This window comes from Taudactylus pleione, unplaced genomic scaffold, assembly GCF_031769625.1.
Source record: "Taudactylus pleione unplaced genomic scaffold, aTauple2 ptg001186l, whole genome shotgun sequence".
Lineage (NCBI taxonomy): Eukaryota > Metazoa > Chordata > Amphibia > Anura > Myobatrachidae > Taudactylus > Taudactylus pleione.
The window spans coordinates 434,504-442,601 of record NW_028285587.1 but is presented as its reverse complement, the minus strand read 5'-3'; the positions used below and the strand labels follow the sequence as shown (position 1 = coordinate 442,601).

Here is an 8,098-nt window from a genome sequence, read left to right as displayed (position 1 = left end):
ATTAAAACAAAGATCAGGTTCCCAAATCCTGGAAATGTAATGGAAATACCCCTGCAACACACTTAATGCAACTTGATTAATTTCTTTAAAGCCCTATGTCATTAATGAGGCATCACTCATTTTTGTCTGATGGTACCTTGTTAGCACATAGAAATGGCATGCATTTTGGTGTAAAAAAATATATTTTTCTTTTTAACAAAGAGCCAAGAAAAAGAGTAAAAAATCACTCCCCCAAAAGGAGCAGCAACCACCCCAGCAACAGCAGAAGCAACAAGAGCAGCAGCTCCAAATAACACAGCAGCATGAAGAGGCCGAGGAGGCTGGTGAGTTGTGGAGCTGGAGTTGTGTGTAGACCCACAGTAATGTAAATGAGACCATGACAATGTTAATGTTGTTCTGTAGGACCATCAAATCTGCCCTCCCAAAAAGAGGCATCTGACCCCCCAGTTTTTGCAACACCAATATGTGATGAAGTTGATTTGTTTTCTGGAGGCCCCTCTACACCTCTTCTGTACGGTGAGTTGTTGTGGATCTGTTTTGGGAAAATATATGCATAATTGTTAGTATTTTTTTTTTCCATTTTTTTCTAATACTTTTTCATGGTTGACATTGTTAGTTTAAGGTCTCAGTAATTTTAGAGGTTTACTTACATGGTTTTGCTTTTAGAAGTTTGGACAAATTAACACTAATTTTAAGGGTCTTCTTTTTTTACTTTTAATTCGTCCCATGGAAACACACTGGCGAGTTCTGTTGTGCCTTTCATTTGCAGTATTGTGTTGGTTTCTCAACTTAGTTAGGTACTTAAATGTAAGATCATACCTGTGATTTTGCATTTTAAAAAGGATAACTTTGTTATTTTCCTAAAAGTTACTCTGTTCATATATTATATTGACTTCGTATGTGTTTTAAAAACATACATTACACATTTTTAAAATGTACGAACCTTAATTGCTGACTTTATCACAAAAAAAAAGTTGTTTTTGTTACCTATGTGCCTTCTATTTTTCCAAAAATAGATTTGTATGTTGTGAAACCTACATCATACGTTGTTATTTATTTTTTTGGCTTGGGTATGTCATGTTGCACCTGTTGGGGTTTTTTTTTTTTTGGGCCCATGCTAGTTTTGTCTTATTTACCTAAACAATTTTTCTGTTTTTAAGGACACCAAACATTCTCCATAATTTGGCTTTTAAATGTGTGTAAACCAAGATAATGTGGCTCATGTTCTTAGGTTTGGAGGACAATACCTACTAAAACTTTATTCTTGCGGGTAAAACTTTAGAAATGTGAAGGTGATTTCAAAAAAACTTACCAGAAACTCTCTTCTAGATTCTCTGGAACAACCTGATCTTCCTGCAGACACCATTTCGACTGAAGACGGACTTTCTGAACCTGAAAACACATTTACATTAACCATCATACCTCCAACACCAGTGATGCCAGCATCAAATTTTCTACCCTCCACTCCCCCAATTTTGTTGGGGACACCACAAGCACAACCAGCATCTCAACCTCCACCACCACAGCCAGAAACCACATACTGGCAAGAAATGTATATTTGTCAACAACAACAAATTGATTGATTGCAACAGCACATTTCCCAAAATCAGACCATAAACAAAATTGGTCATAGGCATATCAAAATCCAGATGGCTCAGAGGGTGGAGCTTACACGAATGGCCAACTCTTTAGAACAAATAAGACAGAGCATTGTGAGATTGGAGGCTGCACACATACAACAATCATTTCATGATTATGGCAAACCAAACCGCTGCCTTTAGGGAGTATTGTGCTGTTTTGCAAAATTTAGGCACACAAATGTTAGGTCGCTTACACGAAACAACAGCAAGCCTGACCTCGAGCAGCACTTCACTGGCATCAACACCAATTAAAACCACCTAGACAAACACTGCGAACCAGAGGTGGCAGCAAACCAAGTCAGGGTGGCAAACCAAGTCAGGGAGGGGTCACTCTAACTGATTTCTTGAACAAAAGCCAGATGTAAAAACTATGGTGAATAGACAAATCAGATTTTGGGGCCTATTCATCAACACTAAAATAACGTTTTTAAGGACATTTTCCTTAAATAACGTTATTTTGGTATTCATGTAGCCACTTAGCACAGGAGATATCACAGATATCTCCTTGCTAAGTTCCCTTGCGTTAATTTCCACACTCCCCATACATTAGTACATTAGTATGGGTACATTAGTACATTAGTATGGGGATGTGGAAATTGTGGTATTCATCAAATTCCGACAATTATCAATTTTCGGAATTTGATGCAGTTACTATTCGCCACTGTGAGGTGGTGAATAGCAGGTGAAACTTACCTGTATCCGCGTGTGCAGGTCCCCCAACGAGTCCCTCCAGTGCTCTGCTCCGTCCTCAGGCTCCGGAGGCTGATCGGACATGTGTGCTCCCCAGCAGAGCACAAGAAAGTTTAGACAAAAAATTAAAAGTTTTTTTTTTTCTAATCTGTCATGTGGTCTGCTGGGAAACCACATGACAGACCAGCAGGACGGAGCCGGAGGCTGCTGCGCGGACAGGTAAGTCGGGGGGGGGGGGAGGTGAGCGGAGGGGGGTGTAGGGTGTAACGCATCTGTAGGCAGTGCTGCGCATGCGCTGGTTTTACAGATGTAACAGCACATGCGCAGCACTGTTTCCAGATGCGATAAGGTAGTGTAGGCAGGAAAAGTATCTATTTCCCGAAAAGCTGTCATCGCAAAAATGACAGCTTTTTGGAATAGATACTTATGGAGAGGAGGAATGATGAATTCCACCTATAATTAGGTAGAACTCCATGTGAGTTCTAAAGCTAATTATCTCCAGAGAATTTTTAGGTTTAATGAATAGGCCCCTTTATCCTTACGTACATTTGTAAAGAATTGCTATGTTTTGATAGAATTGCTAGTATTGATGGAAATTTGTATGTGTTAATCTACCTGAAAACATGAAAAGGGGATTGGACAGTTTTGTGTGTTGTGTTTCAAGTGTATTTTAATACACTTCTTTGTCCATTTTTTTTTTTTCCAAAATGTTTTTATTGCAAGAAAGTTCCTACAGATGTACAAACATAGAGAGAGATATACATCATGGTTGTGTAACATACACACAAAAAAAACACGTTATCCCCCCCAAAAAAATAAGGAGAAACAAAGTGGTACATCCAGATAGATATTTAACAAAGGATGATAGCAGAACAAGAAACTTTCTCAATTTTCTATATATGCAAAACTAGCATAATAATCGGATAAGAGGAGTCATGGGAAGGAGAAACAAGGAAAGCAGAAATAACACAAATGTGGTCAAAATGACAAATGTCATAGATTTTAAAACATTTAACAGTATGTTAGATACATTTTGTATATGCAGTGAACTTTGAGAAATAAAATGTTAGTTGCAGATAGTGACAAGTAAACAAATATTTGAGGAGTGAGACATTAATCGTGGTTTAAATGCAGCCAGCATGAAATCGAATAAATTGTATTAGGCAACAATAAAGCATCCAGTGGGAAATGGACTAGGCAAAAGTAAAATAAATATATGCATCAACCCATACCGTTTCTAGGGAATAAAAAGGGGCGATTTAAATAAGGAATGGGAGTGCTTGAAACCAACCTGGGAGCATCCAAGGAAATTAGGCAAGCAGAGCCCTGTGTAGCCAGAGAAATTGGGAAACCAAACCTAAATTTGGGGAGCCCCAGGAGGACTCCGTCACCAAGAAGCACATGTGTATAGCCAAAGATGGAAATGGGAGGGAGAGAGAAATCATTAAACATATCAGGCAGCTCAGATCTCCCGATTCCCCCAGGCACACCAGGGATTTCAAGGTTAGGACGAGCATCATAATTACTCAGGTCAACCAGATCAGTGGGTGGGAAAACAAGAACCAGAGAATTAGACTGAGCAATATTTGTCAGTAAAGGCAGTACGCTATCACCATCCTCTAGCTTCTGCTGTAAGTCGGAGACAGGTGGTGCGACAGAGCTTAATCGTAACATCACTGCTTGGAGTGAAACCCAGATAACATCCAGCCTGTTACAGAGCTGAGATACAAAATCTGTCAGTTGTGGCGTGTTTACAATGGGAAATTCGGGCAAGGAATCCATAGCCAATAAAGGTACAGACCAAGTAACACAGATAATACAAAACAGTACAAAAGCAATATTACATGAGCAGTAAAGTACAGTTATAACCCAGGTCAACTGAAACCATAAACAGTAACCATAAAGTTGTCAGGTTTGAATATATCAATGACACTGTAATAAAAGTTTAACCAGTAAGTTGTATTGAATATAATTCACCACTAGATGGCGTATTTGTTATATGCAATCACAGCAATACTAGAAAACTGATAAGCTACGAGTCCAGCAATATTATAATTTTGTTGACAGTGTCCTTGGTCTGAAGTTGATCAGTAATATAGACTCAGATATACCTGAGAATATAAATCCAGTAGATAGGTGTAGAATCAGGCAGACACAAACAGCTGGGTCACAGTTTCACAGACGGACATCCAATAGAGTATCAGCAGGCAGCAGCATTGCACAGATTACCTGAAAGACTCAGAGTTAGATGCTGCCGAGAGTGCAGAAGCCGGATAGATACAGAAGTTGAATCCACCATCTAGGAGGCGCATTGAAGATAAGTCCTCAGGAAGTCAGCAGCGGTGACAAGATGGTGCCAAATGAATAAGAGGGTCACTGTCCAGGGAGTATGATCCAGCGGTGGCAGGAAAGATCACAGCAATAACCAGCCTGGAAGACAGAGGGAGCACAGAGCAACAGATGCAGTCAGATCTTCCCATCAGCAGCAGGCACAGGGGAAGAAGCACACAGTGCTTCCTCCACTGAGCGTCTTCCCGACACCGCACAGCAAGCCAGACTTCAGAGGTAGGAGGTACCACACTGGCAACGGGGCCAAACTGGGAAGCAGCCAGTGAAGAAAGCTACTGGGCAGTTATTGAGGGAGAGCAAGAGGTATCTTAGCTTGTGATGAGTAGGAGAAACAAGTCACAGCATAGTTTTGCGCCAAACACTGGCGGTCATAAACACCTTAGAAGTAAAGGCTGGGTTCCGGGGAATAACGCAGCTCCTCCAAAAATAAAGAGTCCAGCAGCAGCCTCTAGTCTTCCTTATCAGTTTCTTGTGAAAGTATCACAGACAGAGGCTGTGTGGGAGGACAGATAGACCAGGATTTCAAATAAGTTGGAGGAGCTCTGGTAAAAAGCGGCCATACACGATGCGCCACCAACCGGAAGTCCTCTTCTTTGTCCATTTTTTATGTAATTATGTGTTTGTTTATTTCACAAAGACGTTGTGTAATATTTTTGTCAAAAAGACCAAGCAGATTGTTTACTTTGCAAATATACATTTCAAATGACCAAATAGGTTATATTGGTTGCTTCGAAAATAATAAAAAAAGAAAAACAATTTTTGGAATGCCAAAGACCAGACTATTTTTGAGTTAGACATCACAAAATGGGTGTAATGACGTGGTAAATATGTATTAAGCTTTGGTTAAAGATGAGAAAGGTACAGGTTCCATCAAAGGTTGACCAACAAAACATAATAACAAATAACAGTAAAAGCAGCAATGTTGGCCCAAGGGTGTGGGCAGAACACACAAACTCAGGGGACCAAAACAGCAGGTTACAAACATACCTAAAAAAATAGCTAGCAGAAACTCTAGGGAAAAAAACATACTGGCCAAATATGTTAATTCCTAATTAAATGACAAAAAAAACAAACAATGTAGGTATTAGAATAAGCCCAAAAAAATTGGACAACAAAAAAGCCATTAAAAACACTTAAGCATAAATTTGGAACATAAAAACATAGGACACATTTAATAAACCAGGTGAGGAATGACAGTAAAATGCTCCTCAATCAGATTCTGCCTCACCTGTCTTCCAGTTCCTGTGCTCACGCTGTCGCCTGATGTGTCCAGAAAGCCCGCCTGCTGGCTGTCCTCCACATAATCAGCGGTTAAAGGCTGCTGCAAACACATATTATGCAAAAGACGGCAGCAGAGCACAATATCTGACACTTTATTGGGCGCATATAATAAAATTCCACCAGATTTATCTAGACAACGGAATCTAGACTTTAACAAGCCAAATGTACGTTCTATCACACACCTGGTGGACTTATGTGCATCATTATACTTGTGCTCAGCTGGCAAATTTGGAAGCAACAGTGGAGTCAGTAACCAAGAGCAAAACCCATAACCAAAGTCACCTATTGTGCAGAAGAGAGAAATTAGATTTAGAACTATATGTGTATTTCTATGTAACTTAGACAAAACCAAAATTGAAAATACTTACCCAGCAGCCATCCTTCCGGCATTTGACCAGCCTCAAATTTGTCATGGAGGGATGACTGGCTGAGGATAAAGGCATCGTGACATGAGCCAGGGTAGCCAACTACAACATTCATGATTTTGAGTTTTGCATCACAAACCACCTGGACATTGGTAGAATGGGCATGGTGCCTATTCAAAAACATATGGGCCCTAGCCCGAGGTGGTCTTAGCTCAATGTGTGTGCAGTCTATTGCACCAAGGACATTTGGCATGCCTGCAATGCCATGAAAAGCAACCTTGACTGCATGCCAGTGTGACTCTTGGTTAGTCAGATTAAGGCTTGGAGCAAAGGCTGAAATGAGGCCATGACCTGTTAAATACCTGGAAAATGTGGACTGGGAAATTCCAATGACTCTACCAGTGACAGACTGGAAGTTTCCTGTTGCAAAAAAGTGCAACACACTCAAAAGCTTATGCATTCCTGAGACAGCATGTGAGCGACCTGTCTCAGGGTCTAGGCAAGATCATACAGATGGAATATGTTGTCTCTATTGAGCCTGAACATCTGTATGACCTTGCCATCGGCCAATGCAATCAGGTTCAAACGTCCCCTAAAAAATGCTGCCTGTGCAGCCTCCATGGTACCTGCACAACCTCTTCAGCCTGCACTCTGGAGATCGAAGGGATGTGTTCAGGAGTCCTCTGGACTCTGGAGAGATGGACAAGGTAGGCCTGTTGCTCCCAAGGCATATTACCCAAGCTTGGCTGAGGCAGCACATGGTCTGATTCACCTGGGAAAAGAAGGTATGTGCAAGTTGGTCAGAGCATATTGGTGTGCACCAGGCTTTTCTTCTCAAGCTGGAAAGAGATCAATGTCCTGTCTGACTTGCTTGAGGAAAAATGTCGGGAAGACAATCCCCACTGAGCCATCCCATATCCCTCCGACAGACGGGCCTTTTCAGGTAATACAAATTGACTTCATCCAATTACCACCTTGCAGGAATCTCAAGTATGTATTAGTTTATACAGATGTACTTTCTAATTGGGTAGAGGCATATCCAGCTGCCACTAATACTGCTGTTTTTACTAATAAGAATATTGTTCAGGAGTTTGTATGCAGAGACGGTATCCCTAGAATCATAGAAAGTGACAGGGGTACTCATTTCACTGGTGATGTTTTCCAGAACATGTGTAAGCTTATGGGTATCAATAGTAGACTTCACACCCCCTACCGACCACATGCCAGTGCCAAGGTGGAGAGGGTAAACGGTACTATTAAGAACAAACTGAGTGAGATCATGGCTTAAAGTGGATTAGGATGGCCAGAAGCCTTACCGCTCATCCTCCATAGCATCAGAACCACTCCTAGATCTCCTCTTAATCTGTCTCCCTTTAAGATACTGTTTGGGAGGCAACCTAATTTGATTATAAGTCCACAAGATGATTTGAAGAGTAATAATGAGGTTACTGTGTGATATCTTTTAAAGATGAGTAAACAGCTGAAACAGCAGCAACAGAAATTGAAAATGTCACCTGATATGCCAGAAACAAACTGTCATGTGTCACGATCCAGTGCAAGAATTCCTCTGTGGAGGACGGTGAGCCGAGGGGTTCAGGTGACTAGGGGAGTGACTAGACTAGGTCTCCTAGTTGTGGCCAAACCCAGGTTTGGCTAGACCTGCCCAGAGGCGTGGAGTCTAACTCACTTGGTGGTTTTCTCCAGTGACCCCTCCAATTGGGATTTGGTTATCAGCTGCACCAAGTGAGCAGGTCGCGGCCCTCTGGACAGGTA

The 8,098-nt window shown here is 41.2% G+C and overlaps 1 long non-coding RNA gene across 1 annotated transcript; it reads left to right on the top strand.

The window, feature by feature from the left end:
- Positions 1 to 213: 213 nt before the first annotated feature.
- LOC148451066 (uncharacterized) lies at positions 214 to 2,499 on the top strand. Its single transcript, XR_015875180.1, has 3 exons — positions 214 to 323; positions 403 to 516; positions 1,330 to 2,499. It is a non-coding gene; the product is annotated as an uncharacterized LOC148451066 (long non-coding RNA).
- Positions 2,500 to 8,098: the final 5,599 nt, after the last annotated feature.